At 39.3% G+C, this 26,582-nt stretch overlaps 1 pseudogene; it reads right to left on the bottom strand.

Moving 5' to 3' along the window:
* Positions 1-5,187: 5,187 nt before the first annotated feature.
* On the bottom strand, positions 5,188-26,309 carry LOC136846499 (glutamate receptor ionotropic, kainate glr-3-like; annotated as a pseudogene).
* Between the last annotated feature and the right edge of the window lie 273 nt (positions 26,310-26,582).

Below are 26,582 nucleotides of genomic sequence, written 5' to 3'. Positions count from 1 at the left end.
GAAGCATTGAAACTTTATAAGTTTAATACTGACCTCAACATGCTTGGTAGGTTACAAAAGACATATCCCTGTAGGTAGATTCTACTGTATAGTAGCTAAGTGGTATTCAACATCCCAAAATATGTCGAAAGGGATAATTTCATTAAATTGTGACTCAAAGGCAGAAAAAGAAGGAATGTACAATTAGCTCTTAAAAGATTACAGAAATTAGTTTTATAGCATTGCTCTGACACTTTCATGTTAACACTGTTGGCACTTTTTGAGGTTTTCTCTATGAACCACACTTTAAAAATGTCATAAATATAATACAATGTAATTACAATCTAGAAACCACTCAAATGCTGAGAATTAGTGGACAATTTCCAAAGTTGTATTGTTTCTAGTCATAACATGCATACACATTTTCATCTTAATTCTGTTTAGAAAAGGGCTATGCTAGTGATGCAACAGCATTGTGACTATAATGAAACACAAGAATAGGTTCAGTAACCTTGGAAAATCAGTGGGTACCCTGTTGCCCTTTAGAACCTGGTTAGCCAGGCAACATTTAAGGGGTAGTACAGATTTGTTTTGAAGTGTACTTTCTGAAACCCTACTTACGTAAAAAGTTAGGCCTGTTATGATGATGTGTACAGCATTTTTCCTATATCATGTACCACTTTTAGTGTATAATTTAGTTATGAGAATGCTTTTTGCAGAATTTTTTAAATACTTCAAACCCATGGAGGTGGGTGATAAACACTTTTGTAAGGATAAAATGTTTCGGCAATGCTTATTTCATATGTGTGGTATTGTCCTTTTGTATGTTTTATTTTTACATCATTGTTATACTTTTATTATGTAAGCTGATATGAGACTTTTGAGGTTACATTGCAGTAGTTGGTAATACTGCACTTATGTAAAGAAGTAAATATGAGTTTGACTTATAAACAAATAATAACTTCCCTGCTGGAGCTTAATGTTAATCTATATGCAGTGAGATCATATGGCTGAAGAGGGAACTAGAGAATATATAATATATATGACATTATACCCTTTGTGCCAGGTTTATGGGTCTTTTTGACAAGTTCAACAACTTAAAATATAAGATAACATGCACAATGTAGTGACACATTCAAGGTGTTGTCTATGATGTGAAATGGCTTTAATTATTGTGTTATTAAATAAAGAATTTATACTGTAATGTGTATTTTTATTCCCAAGTTATAAGCTCAGGAAGATGTTTTTTCTCAATAAGGGATTAAGATTGTTGTTGGTTTAGATGAAGCTGGCTCACTGCCAGCATAGGCCCTTGCCCAAGGGTGGCCATAGAATGCTAGAGTTAAAAGTGAATGAGAGGAGTTTTGGTTTTCTGATCAATTTCATCAACCGAGATAAGTTTTGAGGAGGTTTTGCAGCTAATAAAGAAGCTGACTCTCAAGGATAAACCAGTGTCAAGTGCTTACTTGAAGATTTCATGATTCCTGAAGTTAAGAAGTTCTTTGCCAACTAACACTGTAGTGTCAAGTTTCACTGAAACTACCCATCTTGGTCCTAGCTGTGGTTGAGGGACATCAGAGAATTTTCTACAGTTTGAATTCCTTAGGCATTCTTCCTGCTTATATCTAACACCTTAAAAGGAAAATCTGATGCTGTTAGTGGTGATGGTCATGTTAATTTTTAGCCAACTGTAACAAATGTCTGGAGAGCTATAGTGCAAGATTGAAAGAGACTACATTGCTATCATTTTTGATGTTGCCGTGTTTTGACTGCAGTTAGTTTTTAAGTTTCTAATAACTCTAAAGCTGATGGAATATGACTCATATAAGGAGGGTAGCTTTCTCACTGTAATACCTTCTAGATCCAATCCCTCCTTTCCATCTCATAGACCACTGACTTTGACGTTGGATGACGGTCAGTTATACATAGATTATAACTTGTTTTTATAAATTTTAACCAACCCACTAAGCTCTGTTGCTTTCTTACAATACTTCTTGTTCTTATTTTCCCTTCATAATCCCCTTGCCATGGGGTGGGGACCTTCAGAAAGCAACTGCCTAGATTGTACTTAAAACTTAGCCATAAGTAGTTGCTCTTGTCTGATTGCATTGTTCACCCTTTATGTCAGGACTTGACCCAAGGTTGCAGGCACAAGTTGGGAACATGGTTTGCATTACTTTTAGAGCGTGAAGATAGGTGAGGCTTGACAGCATGCCTCGTCACATGTAAAATGTGAGTAACTGACAAGGTTAAGTGAGGCTAGAAACCCTTCTTAAATTTTGCCTGCAATGCTGACATAGTCCTCCAAGAATGACATTCCATCAGACACTTGAGAGCCAAGTTTATACCCAGGTAGGTCTCATAAGGTATAGCAATAGTGAATGTCTGTTTGGACCCCTCCGGAGGATTGGAGCTAATCCTGGAAGAATCATTTTTTCTTTGTATCACATCACAGCATACAGATTTAAAAGGTGAAAATGTAGCTAAAAAAAGAGAGAAAAGACTAGATTTTAAATCAAATACTATTTGTTTGTATAGTTTTGATACTGATTTACATAGTTGATCATGAAGACAAGAAAATCATCTTTGAATAAAAATAATATGCTGTTCCACTGATGAATTGTCTTTTCATTTATTAAGAACTAATGAGGGCTTCATTGATAAAGACAAAAAGGCAGCTGGTTCATATACTAAGTGTCAAAGAAATAAGTGAATTTAAATAAATATAACTAAACAGGACAAGCTAAATTACATGCATGGAACTGTAATTCTTCCTCAGATACAGATGCAGTTAAGTGAACCACCAAACAATTTACTGTTACATGTATTATATCTTGGTGCAACAATGTTAATGACCTTGAGGTGTGTGACCTTATTTTTTTGTAGATTAGAATCGGAAATATCATTTACCATATAAGAAAACTAATTTAAAGTTGCTTACAGTTAAAAAACTATTTCCTGCTACTAATGGTAATGGTACTATACTGTTAGTCGATTATTTACTTTTAAATATTTCCAGAATAAATCATTACTGCCATTGTCTCTCCAACAGTGATGTATTAACAATGATAATACAAAGGGCATTTGTTATGTTGCTTTTTAGCCTTTACCTTTTTCTAACTATTTCTTAGTGTAGTTATCGGTATTTGACTCAGTTTCACTTTTGGATCCTTATAATTCATCTCACTTATTTTCAGATCTCTCATCTTGCCATCTGATTACTGTTAGTCCATTATTTGCTTTTAAATATTTTCAAAATAAATCATTACTGCCATTGTCTCTCTAACACTGATGTACAGTATTAACCATGATAATACAAAGGGCATTTGTTATGTTGCTTTTTAGCCTTTACCTCTTTCTAACTATTACTTCTTAGTACAATTATCAGTATTTGACTCAGTTTCACTTTTGGATCCTTGTAATTCATCTCATTTATTTTCAGATCTCTCATCTTGCCATCTGACCATTCTAATTCCCCCTATTTTTTCACTATCTGAAGTGCTGAATGGTCATAAGTACATCATTGTCTGTCTTTATAGTTCAGATTTTATGATTTATTAATTCATTCTTAAATAACACACTAAAACATAAGCTACTGTATAAGGCTCTGTGCTATGCAATTTATATTAATGGCTATGTTTCCTGTTGGAGGATTTCCTACCTCATCTTCTTATAAAGCAGAGTTCTTTATACCTAACAATGCCCCTTGTGAACTAAGATTATCAGAATTACTATATACTTCATTAGTTTGTAATTTTCATTGAGTAAGTACTGAAGTCGCTCCTCAACATAATATTCCTAGACATCCTCTTGAACAACATTATTGAGCCATTCCATGAATTATGGTATATGTAGCCAGTAGAAAGGTTAAAACATACTGGATCATGCTCATGCAGGCAATAATGAAAGTAAAGATGCTGCCAAAATAGCCAAAGCTGCATCCCATTACCAGATCAAAAGTAGTTATTCTTCAGAAATCAGTGTTGTGACCCTATAGGGGACTAGTGCCATTAGTGCACCTCACATGGTCCACTGCAGGCATTACTTAGGGTTCTTTGCAGTGTCCCTTTGGCCCCTAGCTGAAACCCCTTTCATTCCTTTTACTGTACTTCTGTTCATATTCTCTTTCTTCCATCTTACTTTCCTCCTCCTAACAATTGTTTTGTGGTGCAACTGCAAGGTTTTCCTCATGTTACACTTTTAAAACCTTTTAACCTTCAGTTTCCTTTTAAGCACTGAATAGGTTCATAGGTCTCAGCACTTGGCCTTTCCTTTTAAGCGCTGAATGATCTCATAGGTCTTAGCACTTGGCCTCAGGCCTCAATTTTATATTCAATCCCATTCCATCAGTTTTATAAGGTAATGAAACAAAAGGAAGTAATTAAAACAGAATAAATCCACCATGGGTCTTTGGTGTTCCACATTGCAAAACAAGTGTTAATTTTCCCCATCTTCCAACTGGTAACTCTTTGGTCTCATGGATGTTGATGAGTGACCCTCCTGACCTAATCCTTGAGTGCAGAGCATGCAAGGTAACATGACTGATCAAATGTCATAAATTCAACCAGCAGCGAACATTTTTAAGTTTAAGGATACAAATCCCTTTAAGAAACCTTGTCAGTCTTAAGTAATTTCAGTTTAATTACTAAGTTTTCAGTTGCATAGTTGATATGAATCAGTAGAATTCCTTTAATAGAATAAACCACAATGAACACCTTTCAAAGTTAGAATTAATGCTGGTTCAACTATAATAATGATCCTGGAAACAGTATGAAAAATGTGGTTGTCGTAGTCACTTGTCTTTCTCTCTCTAAAAAAAAAACACTTTGTGTACTGTGCTTTCTACGACTGCAGATGGATGAGATTCTTTCAAATGTATATGGCTAGGAGACAAGTTACCCAGAAATCTGTGCATGGACATTGCATGATATTGTCAGTGGATATTACCAAAATTTGATATGGAAGATATCAAAGCCTACATGAAAACTCTTCTAAAATAAATGATGAGCAATGAAATGGTGTCCTATAGTTAGAGGAGTGTGGTTGGTAACAGCTTGACACTGAAAGGCTCTATGAGAACCTGAAGGTTAACACCCTGTGGAACCATCCATCCGCAGGGGACAAGGCATATTGTGGGAAAAATATGCTTGAATAACAGTAGAATATAGACCAATCACAGTTAATTGTAGGGGTGCAAATTGTAGTCATAAAAATTGCCAATTTATATTTCTTTTTATGAAACAAAATTTTTTAACTTACAGTAATCATGTTGATAGTAGAGTAAGATGTAGTTATACCTTTAGATATATTGATAGATAATATTGTTGAATAGTATGGATATATTATTTGATGTCAACTTTATATACATAACATACCTATATCTTATACAAAAGAGAAACAATCATTTTCTTGTCGGTAAATTCATGAAATAGGAGAAAATCTATGCAAATTTTAATTCTTTTTATTTCATACATAAATATTTCATAAGCATATTTAATGTCTAAATTATCTGTCAGCAGCCTGAGGAGAAGCGTTTTTGGTTGCAGTCTGACAATTCCAACTTAGGAAGGCTAAAGATCCATCACAAGTCCGGAGTCCACCCATGCTTGGTATGATCATGCAACGAACAGCTGAAAGGTTCATGAAAAGTCAACCTTAACATTATTGTAATGTTGAATAGTTTACAGAGTTTAGAGATAATTAAGTGAATTTGGTGTCCATATTTCATAATGAAAAGCAGATTTTCCATGGGTTTATGAGTAATGTAAGTATTTTGTGTACCTATAGCTTTCTGTCTTTACTGCACCAAAACTACCTTTACAGATGGAATATCATATTTCACTATACAAATTGTAAGCGTTGATTTGTTATGAAGAATAAATAAAACAGAAGCAGGTTTGTTCTTTGCAGAATTCCAGCTGTATTGAAAAGTAATTTGTTGCATTCTACCAAGGATTAGAACGAAAAACCCTCTTAAGTAACCTAGTGATATAATAGTACTTTGTCTTAATTTTTATGGTGCATAATCTTGTTCTATCTGAATGCCTCAGTGCCTAAAATGCTTTCTGCTGTAATGCTAATTTATATTCACATACTGTACATACAATTTTTATGAAATGCACTGCTTATCCATATTTGTTTCTGTTTGCAACAGACAGAATCAGATTTTGTCATCTTGATCTTCTCCAGTATTACTGTCATTTTGACCATTGTTCTATTATAAGCTGATATATGTTTGTCAAAATTGTGCAAGCTTCAAGTGGAAGCGTTCAGACAAAGAAGTCATATTACTTGTAGTGAATTCATGCCCATATCTATAAAAAATTCGGGCAGTAGAACTGAAGGCTCCTTCATTAAGTATACCATGCAAAAATAAGCATCACTAGCTTCTTAAGGTGTTTTGACTCCAGTCATAGTTTCAGTAGATGACATTCCCCGGTCCCCTTACCTCCCTCAAGAAAAGTAAAAAAACTAGGAGGTAATGACATGCTAGAATTATGTGAAATATTGACAACTAACCTCTTGATTACTTTACGTTTGAAGACCATATATCTGAGACCAAATCAGAACTCTGTTTGTTTCCTCTCCCAAAGAAATTTTCTCCCAAACAGCACACCATCGAAAGAATCATGCCACCTCCCCAAATGATAAACACCGTAAACACCTGAAACAAAAATCAGGGAATGGAAATTTCATCTAGCATGAGATAGATATGTTTGTATTATTCAATTAGGAAGCTGCAGATAAGAATTTAATCTAAATGAAATGCAGCTTCAGTGTTTTTAAGTAGGGTTCTACATGAATTTTAGAAATTGTTTAACCCATGTTCTCATGAGCTTCAAGGTTGAAAAGTTTTCGAAAAGAAGTCTTAGATAGCTATATCAAAGACAACATTCAGTGTTTTGGCTCTAATCATTTATACAAGACAAAAATGTATTGTATAAGGACATAATTCTTAAAATCTTTTACTGATCAAACCCAATACTGGAGACTGTATAAAGCATTAATTGCTCAAGTATAAAGCATTGAATTGCTCAGAAACAGAACATTACCTCATTAAAACCTGGGATAGGATATGATTCTTCAGGGTCACTGGCTATGTTGGGCCACCACTTTCTCTTCAGGCGATTGAGATGTCCCTTTTGGGTCATTTTAGTTAGGCTGGAATGATAAAGAAGATCTATTAAATGTTTCTGGAACGTTGATCGTCTATTCAACATGACATGACTAATATTAAGAACATCCATTGTTATGTCCACAAAGGTTCTTTGCAGAAAAAAATAACTTTGCTTATATTAACAGACAACATTAGGTATATGTTGAAATAAAAAATATAAAAATGTATGTTTCATGCAAATTAAGCATATCAATGTGAACTGAGTATAGAATTCATAGTTTTGCTGTTTAGTTTTGTAGGTATGATATTTTCATTCACTGCTTAAAATGAACTGAAATTTATGCAAGTATAAATGATGGAACAATGTGTCAAGCTTCTTATTACTGAATGTTTTGCCTGCTTTATATACCAGTGCAAATGCTAGGACAGGCGCAGATTATAGCTTCATTCATTCAGTATTAACATCTCATGTGGCATTTTATTTGAATTTTCTTTGCATCTGCATTCAAGGTTGAAATCATCTAGGTTTTGTTGGATTCTTGAATTTTCTTTGCATCTGCATTCAAGGATGAAATCGTTTAGGTTTTGTTGGATTCAAGTCCTCTTATTCCATTTATTATTTTTATTTGATTTACAGGTTGTCTTTGGGCAAGAGTCGATGGGGCATAAGGCCGAAAATATACAACAATCATGGTTGAAAGGTGTGCATACAAAGCTTGAGCCATAAAGATTTTGTGATTGTGGTCTGTAACTGAAGACGGTAATCTTGTGAACAACCAAATGTTAAAATGGCTGTATGAATGTACACTAAGATATACAAACTATGACAACAGGAGACTTGCAAGGTCCTCCAGATGTTAGGATTCTCAGAATAAGGTAGGTATGTTGTAAAGAATGGAGCTTGACAGCTTCTGCAGTACTGCAGTAATAATACACTAGAAACTTTGATGGATGGGATTCTGTTTACACTGAAAGCAAGTAGGAGGTTTATAACTAAGAGATGAAAGTAAAATCAGTGCATGATTTTGCAGTGGTCAAATATGCAAAGTTGGTTTTTAGCGGGTAACTTACACATGGTTGAAGAGCTGTGTATATGGAGAACCCTTCTGAAGTCCAAAACCAATGCCCCTCTGTAAGAAGTCTGTTTTTGTATCTACAATTTCCATGGATTTCTCAACGGGAAGAACGTTCTGGAGTAGGTAAATGATGTATTCTTTGTTGGCAAAAAAGGCATATTTACCTGGAACAATAATGAACCGAGATTCAGGTACGAACTTTGGATTCAACACTGTGAACCGCAGTTAATGAGGACTTCTGGTACTGAAAAACCACAAAGTAGATTTCGAAGCTTTGTACTTCCTTTTCAGTGTGGTGTCTGAATGTCACGGAATCTAAGAAAGTTATTATCAGAATGGGTTTTGTTATTACATGGGACAAGAAGCCTTGTTTTGAACAGCTACTCAGTTGCCATTAAATGGCCTTGCACAACTTAATGTGTTCAGTGTTGATCATAAAATTTCTAGTGAACAAACAATTATTGATTGAGAGTACCTGAAAAATATTAACAGGAATATTATGATATTTAAGTTCCCTATACTATAGGTATCCAAATTATGACGCAAAAGATTTTATGCAGCATGTATCTGCAGTAAAGTAATTAGATTGTTTTGTCAAAGCACACTTAATAGTTATCATTTGTATTTTATTATATACCATTTCTCAATGTAAACACAAAATTGTTTTTTCGTAATTGCCATATTTCTTTTCTGTTCCAAATTTTATCTCGTTGACTACAAAGAAGATCCAAATTTTATTCATTCATGTATAAAGCTGATTTTTTTCATTGGCTCACAAAAATGCATCGTGCTGAAGATTTTGAAGACCATTTAGCTCTATACTAGCACCACAACTTACAAGTTACAGAGTTTCTGGGCATTTGGCTCTCTGATAAGTAACAATGACCTGATATAATAACAAGATCTTGAATATTTTCTAGATATCTTACAGCTAACAGCAATTACACTTAGTTCCTAACTTAAACTAACCTGTACTTTACAATTAACATTCAATTTAAAAGATCTGTTTAAAAGTATTATACAGCATCTGAAATGGTAGCACAGAAAAAATAATGATAATACTGTAGCTAATAAGTACAGGAGTCCGCTAAGTTGAGGGTTTACTACCAATATTAGGAGTGGCTTACCTTTCAGTACATAGTCCAAGGCTTCCAAGTTGTTGTATGGTAGGTTTCTGATAGGGTCCTTCCCACCACTTTTTCCCAGGACAGTCTCTCAGGAGAATTTTTTGGCGCTAACTGTGGGAAATGGGAGTGTTTTAGCAATGGGTTCAACCCTCTGGATCACTCCTGACCCATTCATGCATCAACTCAATCTCAGTTTCTCATGGCATGTGCACACGTCATAGAAACTTTGTCAGCTAACCTTCTGTCTTTTTATTTCTTGGCTGGCTATTTTGAACAGACTAATGAACCACAGCTTTCCAAATGCAAAATGACGCCTAACCAATATCACGCCTTCAAGCATAACTTTACAAAACAGTGACCAAAGGAAAATATCATCTATGGTTTCCTGTCAAAAGCAATCCAGCAGTTGACCTGTACATATGTCTCCTGTCTTTTATGTGGCTGTCCTCTTGGTAATGCCCTATTGCTAATGAAACTGATGCACAGAGTGAGGCCACAATCAAGGTCACATTTAGAGGTCAAGGGTCTAACAGGCATTTTCCACTGCTGGGGACATTGTGTTTCCTAGGCTTGTCTTATTGTCTTGTACTCCATGTGACAGTGATTACAAAAAAACATAAAACTTTTTGACTAAACATTCATAAATCTCAGTTTTGAAATGAGAATATAAACGGAATATTTAATTTTCAGCAGTCAAGATCTTTGCTTGTGTGTCGGGTTCTGTCGTACAAATTTGATTTAATTAGCACCGACTTCAAAATAACTTTGTCTGCTTAAAAACTGAAATGATATTGTTTAATAATTTTTAGTTCAATTATTATTTTTATTTCACAGTGACGGACTCAGTATTTCTAAAATTCCTTGCCTTTTCATCTTTGAAATCTAATGGCCATGGCTATAATTCCATGACATGACGAAGCAATACCACAGGTGAGTAGGACAAGCAGTTTTTGTTCTCCCTCTGAATTAAAATTCTCTCTCTCTTTAAACACTACAAAAGTTTCTTAAAATAATTGGAAAAGTATTTTCATGATTCAGTGCAACAAGTTTGTCGTACTTGCTTATGTGACCACTGTTGTAATTTTGAAAATGATGTCACCAGCCCCCTCACTGATCAGCACTGTTGCTTCTGCAGGAATGGGCATTGAAGGCAGGTGCCAGCACATTGGTTCCCGAACTAATGTATCGTTACCTAAGCTGAAGTGAATCAGTCTTTCGAGTTTTGAGGCAGGCTGCTTGATTGCACTGATGTAATCGGAAACAAATTGTAGGGGAAACTGCTGCTATACCGGTAAGAAATTTCACCTACTGTTGTGATTTCATACTCCTTACTCGCTAGAGTAAAATTTAAAAACAAAATGTTTGTATCTGGTTAATTATCTCTCGTTTTCCGTGTATTGTGAAGAAAAATTTATATTGAGAGCAATATGCCTATCGTATAATTCAAGCAGTTATTATCTTATTCGCAACAGTAGGTTTGTTCGGTAAAGACATTCTGTTAAACTGTATAGTCTATTAATATAGCTACATATAGATTGTGCGGGGAGAGAGAGAGAGAGAGAGAGAGAGAGAGAGAGAGAGAGAGAGAGAGAGAGAGAGAGAGAGAGAGAGAGAGAGAGAGAGAGAGACCCTTTTTTATATTTTGCACACCTCATGACAGACATAACTTGAGAAAGGTAGATAGACCATAAATAGAGAGAGAGAGAGAGAGAGAGAGAGAGAGAGAGAGAGAGAGAGAGAGAGAGAGAGAGAGAGAGAGAGAGAGAGAGAGAGAAAGTCTTCTATTTTGCACACTTCATGGCCAGACATGACTTGAGAAAAGCAGAGAGAATGCAAATAGAGAGAGAGAGAGAGAGAGAGAGAGAGAGAGAGAGAGAGAGAGAGAGAGAGAGAGAGAGAGAGAGAGACTTACAGCAAGAGAGTCTGAAAGCGCAGTATTGGTTCGGACGCCGAGATTCCAGTCGGGCCTCTTGAGCAGCCCGACGAAGTCGGTGAAGGGAAGCTGGGGCTGGCGAGTGGTCAGGATGGACACCAGAATGGAGGAGTAGCAGGTGAGGAGGATCATTCCAGTCCAGTAACCGGAGAAATAGACGATCTTCCCAGACACCGCTTTGGGTTCCATGTCGCCAGCTGATGAATGGACAGAGAACAGATGACCAACTTTTATTAACAAGGCTATTTAGGGAGGTTATTGACGGCTGATTTTATATTGAGTTCATTTTGTTTTTGACTCCGGAGTTGGTTGTGTTTTACTCGAAATCATGTGTAGAGTTTTAATAAAGTTTTTACGGAAAGTTGAAGGCTTCAGGGCATGCAACAATAATTAGATTTTTGGAAAGTAGGAATGGAACTTTTAGCGAGAAAGGGCCTTTCTGGGGGACTGGGAGGATTGCTCGCCTTGGTGGAGGTTTGCCATCTTCAAACGCTCAAAACATAGAAAACAAAACCGCCCCACAAAAGAGAAAATCGCGATAGATAGATTAATTTAGGCATTTTTTTTGCCAGTGTGCAAAATCAAAGCAAATTTAGTCCCAGGAAGAACATCATCGTGGAAAAAAATGGCGTTATTTAGAATTACCTTGCTGGACGTGGGCGCTGAACATACTCCAGACGGTGTCGCCAAAGGAGACCTTGTAGTCGTCGCTTCCTACCATGTAGGAAATTTTACACAGAATCCAGAGGGTGGCAGCTGTCGATGGAAATTGAAAGTTGATTTGAAAGGATTCATATTTGCATAACAATCAAAACTTCAAACTTTCATTTTCCAAAGTGAGACTTTCATTAGATGAATTAAAACTATTTACGGTGAACGATATTCCATGCTCTCATTTTTTTTCACAGTGAGAATTTTATCGCATGAATTCAAATGATTTCACAGCAAACGACATTCCAGAAAAGATTAAGCGTTTAATACTGTTTGGAAATTGCGATGCGTTATGACTTTTCTGTGCAAAATTAACAGTTATTGAGATAAATAAGAGTTTGATGACATGAATTTATATATGTAAAAAATATTCAGGTATCCATTTGCAAAAAAAAAAAAAACAGTATGCTATCAAGATTTTAAATTGGTTTTGAAAATGAAATGCTTCATGTTAACTCATTTGGCCAAAAAATGAAGTCGATGCCATTAACAATAGGCAAATAATATTCTTGACACATCACAGCAATAAGGAATGAAACCTGTCAATTAGGAACAATAAATAAATAAAATTTATTTTCTTCATTGCCACAGCATTTACCAATGATGAAACGGCAACTCAGTCCACCTCACTGGGAACGTATAGAAAAAGTTTGCAATTTTCAGCGTTCAGCACAAATGGATAGCAATTAGAAGTCTTGACGTATGAAAGGCAAAAATGCTATCCACAGGGGGAAAGAGGAAATCATTATGGATGGACAAATATTTCCAACATTTTTAGGCAGCTTAATAGTGTAACAGTAGGCTATGGGTTTTATCTTTTTCATGAATTTAAAGGTTATATAAGCTAACGTTAGAGGCGCCTTCCTAACACTTTATGACATCATTATGTAAACTATGAATAACAGCCTTCATTATAAATGTTATTAAACTTTAATTATTTATTATTATAATATTTACGTTTCAGTACCATGAAAGTTCAGTTTACGTACGTAGCTGTATCCTCTGTCCAGGACCCACTGTCTAGCTATTATTGCGCTTTGTGAAGCGTCGTTGTTTTGAATTTGAAGGAAAACTAAAATTTTGTTCGGAAGAAGGAGGTCGGTTGCTGATTTTCACAGCCTATTTTGTGGCCTATATTGTTGATCTGTTGCGGAAGAAGCTGTGAGTCGTAACATTTAATGGTGCTCAGACCTATGAATTATACACAAAGCAAACCGTTCAATCCTCGACCAATCGGATCCTGAGATTATATTTTACCGAGCTCTGATTGGTCATTTAAAAACATTCAGTCACTTGGAGTTTTCTGACGGGTAAATTGAAACGGTCCAAGTGACAGTTGGTCTTTGTACGGTGTTGAAGTGAGTTGACGAAAGATGCAACTCCAAGTTTTCAATCATTGGAAGCGTGACAGTTTTATTAATTTGTCTTGGGCGTTCTTTCACCTTGATGATTAAGTATGTTATTGTTACATGGCTATTTTGATACGTAACATATAAGGAAATGGCTACTTATGAAATGTTGGAGAACGGCCAATTTTGGCGCCTACCATGCAATGTGAGAAGCCTAGTACTGTATTTAACTTCGAACCCTTTTGTTGGGTTTCACCATTTTCAGTGACCTTACACCTCCGGGTGATAGGTCTCAAGGTTCGTAGCCATGTTTCATCCGTATTGTAACAATCTAAATCATGCTTTAAATGTAATAATTGTTACTGTGGCCAATGCTAGTGTTAAGACATTGAGACTTGACCTTATCAAGTATATTTACAACTATGTTCTTAGAGACTAGTATTAATTCATCACTGTGTTAAGTAGTCAGTTGATGTTGGGACGATATGTGGCCGTTAACATCATCATCAAGGCAACTTTTGCCGAGTTTATTTGACGATTAACATATTGTTACCAGTGGTACTTAACATCATCATCAAGGCAACTTTTGCCGAGTTTATTTGACGATTAACATATTGTTACCAGTGGTACTTTGCCGTAATAAAACATGGTCCGCATAGGCAGTTTGAAATATTCAGACGGGATTTTGTAAATTATAGTTTTTTTTTTTTTTTGTTCCCTTCAACTACACCGTGAAGTGCAGGAATTATTTTGAATTTACAACTCGGGAAAAGCCGGTAATGAGATAAATATAGTCTTTAGAGACATGGTCCCAGGACGAAGCAAACTTCAAAATATCCATCACATATATATCTGTGTCACGATAATACACAGATCGAGATGAATTAGAGTCTAATAAGACTTAGTTCTAAAGGAAAATTAAGAGTTCGTTATCTAGTAAGGTCTTTCATTGGGAACGCATAAGCAACATTTGATCAGGAAAATAATTTCCGTACCGTGTAGGCTGAGTGATCGTGGGTCTGCACCAAGCCGCCTCACCATTGGCACCCCAGTATCCTCCCCTTGAAAAGGAAGACCATTTTCTGGAATATAACCCAGGTCAACCTGCTCCATTCATCCCTTCCCTATCTACTGTACTTTTCGTTTCCTGGGCATTCTTGCGATTCCCATTATAACAACTAGGATGTCTCAGAAGGCGACTTCTATGGACAGTTTCTTGAGGATTATTATTATTATAATATACAGTATATATATTTAGAACATGAACCCTATTCATATGGAACAACCCCACATGGGCCATTGACTTGAAATTCAATCCTCCAAAGAATATGGTGTTCATTTGAAAGAAGTAATAGAAGGTAATAGGATCCAGAAAATAGCGTTATGCACCGAGTTTTCAAAGGTTACTCTTTCCTCGCCCCGGTTCTTGAAGGAAGGGTTGAATTTCTGTCTTGTATCAGATTTTTATTTATTTTTTTTTTTTGCAGCAAGAGGAACAAGGACTGTTGAGCGCACAGCACCCAGATCATTAGAAAACAAGTAATAAATGCTCCTTGTTTTTTCGGCGCAATCGAGTTTCCTGTACAGCCGCTACAGCGTATAATCAAGGCCACCGAAAATAGATCATATCTTCCGGTGGTCACAGTATAATGCTGTATGACCCGTGGCCCTTGAAGCTTTAACCACGGACTGGTGGCCTGGTTTATATCGTTGCCAGTTGCACGATAATAGCTAGCTTTAACCTTAAATAAAATAAAAACTACTGAGACTAGAGGGCTGCAATTTGGTGAGTTTGATGATTGAAGGGTGGGTGATCAACATACCAATTTGCAACCCTCGAGCCTCAGTAGTTTTTAAGATCTGAGGGGCGGGCAGAAAAAAGTGCGGACGGACAGACAAAGCCGATGTATCAGTCCCCCGGACTGAAATTCCCGCCGGGAAAATTAACCTGGGATTGATTTCCCCCCGGGAATAACAGCCCAGGCTGCTTTTACCCAGGGGGGAATTTTGGACCTAGGATATTTTTCCCCCTCTAGGCCATTTCTCCCCGCTACATGTATCCACCTTTGTGGCGTGTTTAGTACAAGCCCGTTGGGGATTTCCTTATAAACATAAACAAAAGACTGTAAATAACAAAGATAATGACCCCAAGAGGTAGTTTGGGCGTGATAATTATCCTGTGTGGCAGGCTGTCGTTGCTACACGTCGCCGCCATAGTAGCGGGGTTGAGGGTATCTTGTCCCAGAGGGGGGGAACATTATCCTGGGGCGAAATTCCCGCCGGGGGAAATCTATCCTGGGCCATATTTCCCCCGGGGGAAATTTCGGACAGGGGGAATATACAGACTGTTACACCGGCACAATAGTTTTCTTTTCGGAAAACTAAAACTTGCCTAAGAATTAAGCGTGAACATTTGAAGAAACTGAATAAGCGTCGATACAAAAACAGATTTGACGCTGAGGAAAAAACTAAAAAACATGTAAGCTTAATTAAACAAAATACGGCTCGCCTGATGGAAGAAATGAAAAGCTACAGAGGCTCCTCTAAACAGAACATGGAAGGACAAGAGTAATATTGAATCTCTGAACCACAAAAAATGTAGTTATGTATAAGGGACAGGGGTACAAATTAAGTAATGCGAAAAGGGTGTTTGTTATTAGCCACCATACTACTGAACATAAAATCTGAACGCGGAACCATTACAAAAGAACATCGGCAAATAAAGTTCCTTAGTTCCACAACGTAGAACACAAGACAGATTTTTTTTCGTAATCTGAACATTTACAACGGCGTCAATAAACCCGTTGTGATGCGAGGTAGGCTACACGTTAAAATTAATATAACAAGTAATCAACACTTGAAATTTTATAAAGCACAGATATACAGTAAATGGTGGAGAGTCCAAGAATGTCAAATTTAATGAGAGCATCGCCAGAAAATAAGTTCGTCAACAAAGACAGGAACACAGTAAAATCGAGTGTTGCAAGGAAATAAATAACCTAATAAGAAATTATTAAAAATTAAGGAAGCACTTCACCACAGTATGTCAGCCAACAGAGAAAAACAAGACACGGGCGATTGTCTCTTACCGCAAGCTAGCAAGGAGCTGGGCACACACAGCCAGAGGTTCCTGCTAAATGGCTGGGAATAGAGGGTCCAGGTGCTTTCCAGGACTGGACGTCGGAGGTAAATCCGAGTGCTGGAAAGATTTTCAGTCATTAGAAAACTGCAAGCGTTCATGCTCTGTTTAATCACAGTGAGTTTTCTTCACTATCCGTTTGCATATTTAGGTTAAATCGTGGACAAATAATTTTAAAGAACCAGTGGCTAACTATTTCTTTCGAATGCAAAAGTCATAGTTAGCCTGTAGCTATTAACGATTATAACTCATGACTAAGCCAACTCGCCATCTTACTTTAACGTCATCCGTGAGTCAACAAGTTTGGAAAAAATAATTCTTTCCGAAGATACTGTCAAATGAAGGAAGAGTCTGGGAAAAGTGAAAACATAAGATATAACTGTAATCTTAAAATGGGACAGAATTATGGGTCGGGGACAAAAAAGATGAAATAAAATGGAGTTAACTCACCTTGTAATCTGAAGGGATCAGCACAACGTCCCCCATTTATGCTGATTCAGTAAGACATCTAATATCGCTACGTGTCGAGATTATGACAAAGGACTGTTGCATAATGATTTCTTACTAGCGCCATAAGATGGACTATTTTAAACGCATCCATATGTTAAGGTAATGTACACATATTCAGTGACTCCTTAATTTCAGGAGTGCCTGTGTATCCCCATTAGATTGACTGTATGTCACACGCAGAAGTGCCTGTGTGTTCCCTGTTGAGAGAGTGTATGTCCCCTTGAGGAGTGACTGTATAGTCCCCCTCAGAAGTGACTGTATATCCTATATCCCAGAGACTATATGTCGCTCTTGGAGAGAGAATGAGTGACTGTGTAACCCCTCTGGAGTGACTAATGACCACCTTAGGAGTAACTGTGTGGCAGCCTCAGGAGTAACTAAATGAACCCCTTAGGAATGACTGCAAGTCTCCATCAGGAGAAAATGTATGTATCCCACTCAAGGGTTTTTGTACAAACCCATAAGATGTGTTCTGTACCCCTTAGTACTGACTGTATATCACCCCAAGGAGCGATTGTATGTCTCCCTCACAAGTGACTATAGGTCTTCTCACAAGTGACTGTCTCCCTCACAAGTGACTGTAATTCCCCTTAAGGAATGAATGTTTCTCACTCACAAGTGACTGTACGTCTCCCTCACAGGTGAATATATGTCTCCCTCTCAAGTGTCTGTATGTCTTCCTCACAAGTGGCTGTATATCTTCCTCACAAGTGACTGTATGTCTCCCTCACAAGTGACTGTATGTCTTCCTCACAAGTGACTATGTCTTCCTCACAAGTGACTGTATGTCTTCCTCACAAGTGACAGTGTGACTTCCTCAAAAGTGACTGTATGTCTTCCTCACAAGTGACTGTGTGACTTCCTCAAAAGTGACTGCATGTCTTCCCTCACAAGTGTCTGTATGTCTTCCTCACAAGTGACTGTGTGACTCCCTCACAAGTGACTATGTCTCCCTCACAAGTGACTGTATGTCTCCCTCACAAGTGACTGTATGTCTCCCTCACAAGTGACTGTATGTCTCCCTCAAGTGACTGTATGTCTTCCTCACAAGTGACTGTGTGACTTCCTCACAAGTGACTGTATGTCATCCTCACAAGTGACTGTATGTCTCCCTCACAAGTGACTGTGTGACTCCCTCACAAGTGACTATGTCTCCCTCAAGTGACTGTATGTCTTCTTCACAAGTGACTGTGTGACTTCCTGACAGGTGACTGTATGTCTCCCTCACAAGTGACTGTGTGACTCCCTCACAAGTGACTGTATGTCTACATCACAAGTGACTGTATGTCTTCCTCACAAGTGACTGTGACTCCCTCAAAAGTGACTGTATGTCTCCCTCACAAGTGACTGTATGTCTCCCTCACAAGTGACTGTATGTCTCACTCACAAGTGAATGTATGTCTCCCTCAAGTTACTGTATGTCTTCCTTACAAGTGACTGTGTGACTTCCTCACAAGTGACTGTATGTCATCCTCACAAGTGACTGTATGTCTCCCTCACAAGCGACTGTGTGACTCCCTCACAAGTGACTATGTCTCCCTCAAGTGACTGTACGTCTTCTTCACAAGTGACTGTGTGACTTCCTCACAAGTGACTGTATGTCTCCCTCACAAGTGACTGTGTGACTCCCTCACAAGTGACTGTATGTCTACATCACAGGTGACTGTATGTCTTCCTCACGAGTGACTGTGTGACTCCCTCGCAAGTAACTGCATGTTTTCCTCACAAGTGACTGTATGTCTCCCTCAAGTGACTGTATGTCTTCCTCACAAGTGGCTGTGTGACATCCTCACAAGTGACTGTATGTCTTCCTCACAAGTGACTGTGTGACTCCCTCACAGGTGACTGTGTATCTCCCTCATAAGTGACTGTATATTTCCCTCACAAGTGACTGTATGTCTTCCTAACACGTGACTGTGTGACTACCTCACAAGTGACTGTATGTCTTCCTCACAAATGACTGTATGTCTCCATCAGAAGTGACTGTATGGCTTTCTCACAAGTGCCTATGTCTCCCTCACAGATAACTGTATGTCTCTCTCACAAGTGACTGTGCGATTCCCTCACAAGTGACTGTAAGTCTCCATCACAAGCGACGGTATGTCTCCCTCGACAAGTGAATGTATGTCATCCTCACAAGTGACTGTATGTCTCCCTCAAAGTGACTGTATGTCTTCCTCACAAGTGACTGTATGTCTTCCTTACAAGTGTCTATGTCTTCCTCACAAGTGACCGTGTGACTCCCACAAGTGACTGTATGTCTCCCTGACAAGTGACTGTGTGACTCCCCCACAAGTGACTATGTCTTCCTCACAAGTGACTGTGTTTCCCTCACAAGTGACTGTATGTCTTCCTGACAAGTGACTGTGTGACTACCTCACAAGTGACTGTATGTCTTCCTCACAAAAGATTGTATGTCTCCCTCACAAGTGACTGTATGTCTTCCTCACAAGTGACTGAATGTCTCCCTCACAGATGACTGTATGTCTCCCTCACAGGTGACTGTGTGACTCCCTCACAAGTGACTGTGTCTCCCTCACAAGTGACTGTATGTCTTCCTCACAAGTGTTTGTATGTCTTCCTCACAAGTGACTGTGTGACTCCCTCACAAGTGACTGTATGTCTCCCTCACAAGTAACTGCATGTCTCTCTCACAAGTGACTGTATGTCTCCCTCACAAGTGATTGTATGTCTCCATCAATTGATGGAATGTCTCCCTCGCAAGTGACTGTATGTCTCCCTCACAAGTGACTGTGTGACTCCCTAACAAGTGACTGTATGTCTCTCTCACAAGTGATTGTATGTCTCCATCAAGTGACTGTATGTCTCCATCAAGTGACTGTATGTCTTCCTCACAAGTGACTGTGTGACTTCCTCACAAGTGACTGTATGTCTCCCTCACAAGTGACTGTATGTTTCGCTCACAAGTGACTGTATGTCTCCCTCACAAGTGACTGTGCGACTCCCTCTCAAAGTGACTGTGCGACTCCCTCACAAGTGACTGTATATCCCTCACAAGTGACTGTATGTTTCCCTCACAAGTGACTGTATGTCTTCCTCGCAAGTGACTGTGTGACTACCTCACAAGTGACTGTATGTCTTCCTCACAAATGCCTGTATGGCTCCCTCACAAGTGACTGTATGTCTTCCTCACAAGTGACTGTATGCCTCCCTCACAGATGAATGTATGTCTCCCTCAAGTGATTGTGTGACTCCCTCACAAGTGACTGTATGTCTTCCTCACAAGTGACTGTATGTCTCCTCACAAGTGACTGTATGTCTTCCTCACAAGTGACTGTGTGACTCCCTCACAAGTGACTATGTCTTCCTCACTTGTGACTGTGGGAGTCCCTCACAAGTGACTGTATGTCTCCCTCACAAGTCACTGTATGTCTCCCTCACAAGTGACTGTGCAACTCCCTCACAAGTGACTGTTTGTCTCCCTCACAAGTGACTGTATGTCTCCCTCATGAGTGTATGTCTCCATCACAAGTGAATGTTTGTCTTCCTCACAAGTGGCTGTATGTCTCCCTCACAAGTGGCTGTATGTCTTCTTCACAAGTGACTGTGTGTCTCCCTCACAGGTGACTGTGTGTCTCCCACACAGGTGACTGTATGTCTCCCTCACAAGTGACTGTAAGTCTCTGTCACAAGTGACTGTATGTTTCCCTCAAGTGACTGTAGGTGTTCCTCACAAGTGACTGTGTGACTTCCTCACAAGTGACTGTATGTCTCCCTCACAAGTGACTGTATGTCTTCCTCACAATTGACTGTATATTTCCCTTACAGGTGACTGTATGTCTCCCTTGCAAGTGACTGTGTGACTCCCTCACAAGTGACTATGTCTTCCTCACAAGTGACTGTGTGACTCCATCACAAGTGACTGCGTGTCTTCCTCACAAGTGACTGTATGTCTCCCTCACAAGTCACTGTATGTCTCCCTAACAAGTGACTGTGCAACTCCCTCACAAATGACTGTTTTTCTCTCTCACAAATGACGGTATGTCTCTCTCACAAGTGACTGTATGTCTCCCTCACAAGTGACTGTATGTCTTCATCACAAGCGACGGTATGTCTCCCTCGCAACTGACCGTATGTCTTCCTCACAAGTGACTATATTGTCTTCCTCACAAGTGACTGTATGTCTTCCTCACAAGTGACTGTGTGATTCCCTCACAAGTGACTGTATGTTTCCCTCACAAGTGACTGTATGTCTCCCTCACAAGTGACTGTATGTCTTCCTCACAAGTGACTGTGTGACTTCCTCACAAGTGACTGTATGTCTTCCTCACAAGTGACTGTGTGACTCCCTCACAAGTGACTGTATGTTTCCCCACAAGTGACTGTATGTCTCCATCACAAGTGACTGTGTGACTCCCTCACAAGTGACTGTTTGTTTCCCTCACAAGTGACTGTATGTCTTCCTCACAAGTGACTGTATGTCTTCCTCATAAATGACTGTATGTCTCCCTCACAAGTGACTGTATGTCTTCCTCACAAGTGACTGTATGTCTCCCTCACAGGTGACTGTATGTCTCCCTCACAAGTTACTGTGTGACTCTCCCTCACAAGTGACTGTATGTCTCCCTCGCAAGTGACTGTATGTCTTCCTCACAAGTGATTGTATGTTTCCCTCACAGGTGACTGTATGTCTTCCTCGCAAGTGACTGTGTGACTCCCTCACAAGTGACTGTATGTCTTCCTCACAAGTGACTGTGTGACTCCCTCACAAGTGACTGTATGTCTCCCTCACCAGTGATTGTATGTCTCCCTCACCAGTGATTGTATGTCTCCCTCACAAGTGACTTATGTCTCCCTCACAAGTGACTGTGTGACTTCCACACAAATGACTGTATGTCTCCCTCACAAGTGACTGTATATCTCCCTTACAAGTGACTGTATGTCTGCCTCATAGGTGACTGTAATTCTCCTTAAGCAATGAATCTATATCCCTCACAAGAGACTCTCTCCCTCACAAGTGACTGTATGTCTCCCTCACAAGTGACTGTATGTCTCCCCCACAAGTGACTGTGTCTCCCTCACGAATGATTGTATGCCTCCTTTACAGGTGATTGTATGTCTCCTCACAAATGACTGTATGTCTCCCTCACAAGTGACTGTGTGACTTCCTCACAAGTGACTATGTCCCCCTCACAGTTCACTGTAATTCCCCTTAAGGAATGAATCTATGGCCCTCCTAACAAGTGACTGTATGTCTCCCTCACAAGTGACTGTATGTCTCCCTCACAAACGACCGTATGTCTCCCTCATAAGTGACTGTATGTCTCCCTCACCAGTGACTGTATTTCTCCCTTACAAGTGACTGTATGTCTCCCTCACAAGTGACTGTATTTCTCCCTTACAAGTGACTGTATGTCTCCCTCACAAGTGACTGTGTGTCTACTCACAAGTGACTGTCTCCCTCACAAGTGACTGTGTGACTTCCTCACAAATGACTGTATGTCCTCCTCACAATTAACTGTAATTCCCCTTAAGGAATGAATCTATGGCGCCCTCACAAGTGACTGTATGTCTGCCTCACAGGTGACTGTAATTCTCCTTAAGCAATGAATCTATCTCCCTCACAAGTGACTGTATGTCTCCCTCACAAGTGATTGTATGCCTTCCCCACAAGTGACTGTAACTCCCTCACAAGTGACTGTGTCTCCCTCACGACTGATTGTATGCCTCCCTGATGTCTTACAGGTGACTGTATGTCTCCCTCACAAATGACTGTATGTCTCCCTCACAAGTGACTGTATGCCTCCCTCGCAAGTGACTGTGTGACTTCCTCACAAGTGACTATGTCCCCCTCACAGTTCACTGTAATTCCCCTTAAGGAATGAATCTATGGCCCTCCTCACAAGTGACTGTGTCTCCCCCACAGGTAACTGCATGTCTCCCTCACAAGTGATTGTATTTCTCCCTCGCAAGTGACTGTATGTCTAACTCACAAGTGACTGTATGTCTCCCTCACAAGTGACTGTATGTCTCCTCACATGTGACTGTATACCTCCCACAAGTGCCTGTGTGACTCCCTTACAAGTGACTGTCTCCCCCTCACGGCTAATTGTATGCCTCCCTCACAGGTGACTGTATGTCTCCCTCACAAGTGACTGTATGTCTCCCTAACAGGAGACTGTAATTTTACGTAAGGAATGAATCTGTCTCCATCACAAGTGACTGTGTCTCCCCCACAGGTATGTCTCCCTCACAAGTGATTGTATTTCTCCCTCGCAAGTGACTGTATGTCTCCCTCACAAGTGACTGTATGTCTCCCTCACAAGTGACTAATGTCTCCCTCACAAATGACTAATGTCTCCCTCAGAAGTGACCGTGTGACTCCTGCAGAAGTGACTGTATCTCTCCCTCACAAGTGACTGTAATTCCCCTTAAGGAATGAATCTATGGCCCCCTCACAAGTGACTGTATGCCTCCCTCACAGGTGACTGTATGTCTCCCTCACAAATGACTGTATCTGTATGTCTCCCTCACAAATGGCTCTATGTCTCCCTCACAGGTGACTGTATACTCCCTCACAAATGACTGTATGTCTCCCTCACAAATGACTGTATGTCTCCCTCACAAGTGACTGTATGTCTCCCTCACAAGTGACTCTAATTCCCCTAAAGGAAAGAATCTATGGCCCCTGCACAGGTAACTGTATGTCTTTCTCACAAGTGACTGTATGTCTCCCTTACAAGTGACTGTATGTCTCCCTCACAAGTGACTGTATGTCTCCCTCAGAAGTGACTGTAATTCCTATTAAGGAATGAGACTATGGCCCCCTCACAAGTGACTGTCTTTCTCAAGTGACTGTATGTCTCTTTCACAAGTGACTGTAATTCCCTCTCAAGGAATGAGTCTATGGTCCTCTCATAAGTGACTGTCTTCCTCACAAGTAACTTTATGTCTCCCTCACAAGTGACTCTAATTCCCCTTAAGGAATGAGTCTATGGCCCCCTCACAAGTGACTGTATGTCTCCCTCATAAGTAACTGTATGTCTCCCTCACAAGTGACTGTGTCTCCCACGCAAGTGACTGTATGTCTTCCTCACAAGTGACTGTATGCCTCCCTCGGGAGTGACTATATATTCTCATCAGAAGTGACTATGTATTCCTCTGGAGTGAATGTATGCTCACTTTAATAGTTACAGTATGCCCCCCTTACGAGTGACTGTACGTCCACCTCAGGAGTAACTGTATGTCCCCTTCTGAAATGACTCCATGTCCTCCACAGGAGTGACTTTACATCCCCTAACAGTTACTGATTGTTCCCATTATGAATAACTGTATGTCCTTGTCAGAAATGAAAGCATGTCTTCTTTACAAGTGACTGTAGGACCCCCTTGCGATTGATTCTAAGACCCTTTTAGGAGTGACCTTACATCCCTCCTAGGAGTGACTGCATGTCTCCCTGATCATCAAAATCTACAGGCTTACTTTAAGGATTTGTTTATAACCGAGGGGTCATATGTGGAACAGGGCATAGCTAAAGAAGTAGGACAGCTAAGCTGGACGAAAAGGGAACGGGCGAAAATGGTTTAAGACAAATCAGTATATATGGGTTCAGGGGAAAGCTAAAAACCCTTTAATACTGCTCAACTAGATATTATATAAATAAATGAAATTTTTAGTGGAGTTATGTTACTTTCTTTTGTGTTTGAAAATGTTTGATATTTTAGGTTTTGTCTCAGTAATTAATTTTGTAATGACTTTGTGTTGTAAGAATCTCCTTGAAATGATCGCTTTCCGTGTGTTAAAGTGTATTGGATTGTTATGGCGGTTGACTGAGAGATGTGTACCGTAGCTCTGGGTGCGGTTGCGGGGTTTGTAAACGTGTTTTCGATAACCTAAGTAAAATAAAAAATGCACTTTATGTAAATATGAGTTAGGTTTTACAACTGAAAGACGTTTTAATCAAGGTGAATCTAGGGTACGTGTAACAAATTTAGAAGGTATAAGTAAATGTTTTGAGTATCTTGATTGAATTAGTCTCTAAGACTTGAAGAGAGCGCGAGAGAAGCTTAATCAACGGGCAGAAAATATTACTCACAAAATGCAAGATTTTGTTGTTTAACCAATGTGTTTGGAGAATTTTTTTTTTTTTAGATGCGGTGCAAGGTGCATAAACGTGTTTGATGGAAAGTGGCTTTGAAGTGCTTTATGTGATTTGAGTATTATCATTGGAGTAAAAGCCAGAGAGAAGCTTGTATAGTGATGAAGTGAAAAAATCGGATTGTTTTATAAGTAATATTAACAAGACTTAAGATTTTGTGTGAAGTGTGTGTGAGAAAATTGGTCAAAATGAATCATCAGTTTTGAGTGTAAGCTTTCATATCTCATTCTAGGATTCTTTTTAGGTTAACGCAAATCCTTGTTACTTGTGGAACTCGTACCAATTAATACATTTTGTAATGTTAATATGCTTTTCCTCACTAAATGCTCAGTATTATTTCCTGACTATAATCAATTTTGTTTGTGCTCGGTTTGAAATTTACAAAAAATTCGAAAACACGTATTTTCATCTTAAATGCAACAACAAACAAGCTAATTTTTCGTAGTCCATGGAGAAAAGATAAAATGTATATTCTAACATAAAAACAGAGTGCCACATACAGTGTGCCATGCAGTACGCGGTAACCGCGCAATATCTGTAGGTAAGGCAAAGTTCAGAGGTTCACATGAGGCGTCTTAGTTCCCATTACACCTTACTTCGGTTTCTGGCCGCCCATTTTAAAGGTAACCGCGCCCTTTTTTAAAATGGAAATGCTGCAGACCAGTGGTTCTCAACCTTTTTATTACCACGCCCCCTCTAAGAGCTGGTCCTTCCCTCCACGCCCCCATTGCATCTATGAGTAAAATTCCCTCCCAGATTAGGAGGAAAAAAAAATAGAAAGAGAAGGAGTTTCGAGGGCCAGGTAGGGAGGTAAATAATTGTAAAATAATGGCAAGCCTAGCGAGTTTAACCAGAGTGGTAGACTATAGGAAACTAACATTAAAATGCGATACTTTTTAATTTTTTTATAAACTGGATATTTGTTCCTCGCTCTCGTTAAGAAAATAACGAATACAATTCTAGAATTTTTAAATTTTCCCCAGGCTTCGCGCCTCCCCTAGAAATTGCTGACGGTCCCCAGGTTGAGAACCACTGCTACAGACAATCTCGAAAACAATCCAGAGGGAAGAAAATATCCGTCTCACCTCACGATCTGTATAGGAATGGTGAAGTCGATGGACACAGCTCTGATCTGGGTGATGGACAGAGGCGCCACTGCTACGTCAGCGTCGTCTGTCTGCAGCATCCCGACCATCCCGTTCCACGTCACGCCGTCGGACTGCAACGAACCGAACAGGGTGTCCGTCGCGGTGTATCTAAAGTGCGACAGAGAGTTTCGTCTTTGAAATACTTTCCAAGTTTCGATTCAGTAGCTATTTCTTTACCCCAGCCGGTAGAGTTTGGAAGTCTCCTGATGCGGTTTTCCCGACTCACATAATTTTTTCCTCGAAGAGGCTAGAGATTTCCTCTTAAGTTACTTTGTCCTGTTTTTTCCGTCTTCTCATTTTTTTGTGTGTTAAGGGGATTAGGGAACAGTTGTACTCGGGGTAGAAGGAGAAATTTGGGTTTTACACTTGGAAGA

This window comes from Macrobrachium rosenbergii, chromosome 15 (genome assembly GCF_040412425.1).
Source record: "Macrobrachium rosenbergii isolate ZJJX-2024 chromosome 15, ASM4041242v1, whole genome shotgun sequence".
Lineage (NCBI taxonomy): Eukaryota > Metazoa > Arthropoda > Malacostraca > Decapoda > Palaemonidae > Macrobrachium > Macrobrachium rosenbergii.
Note: the sequence above shows the minus strand (reverse complement) of the source record. Positions and strands in the feature narration are given on the sequence as shown.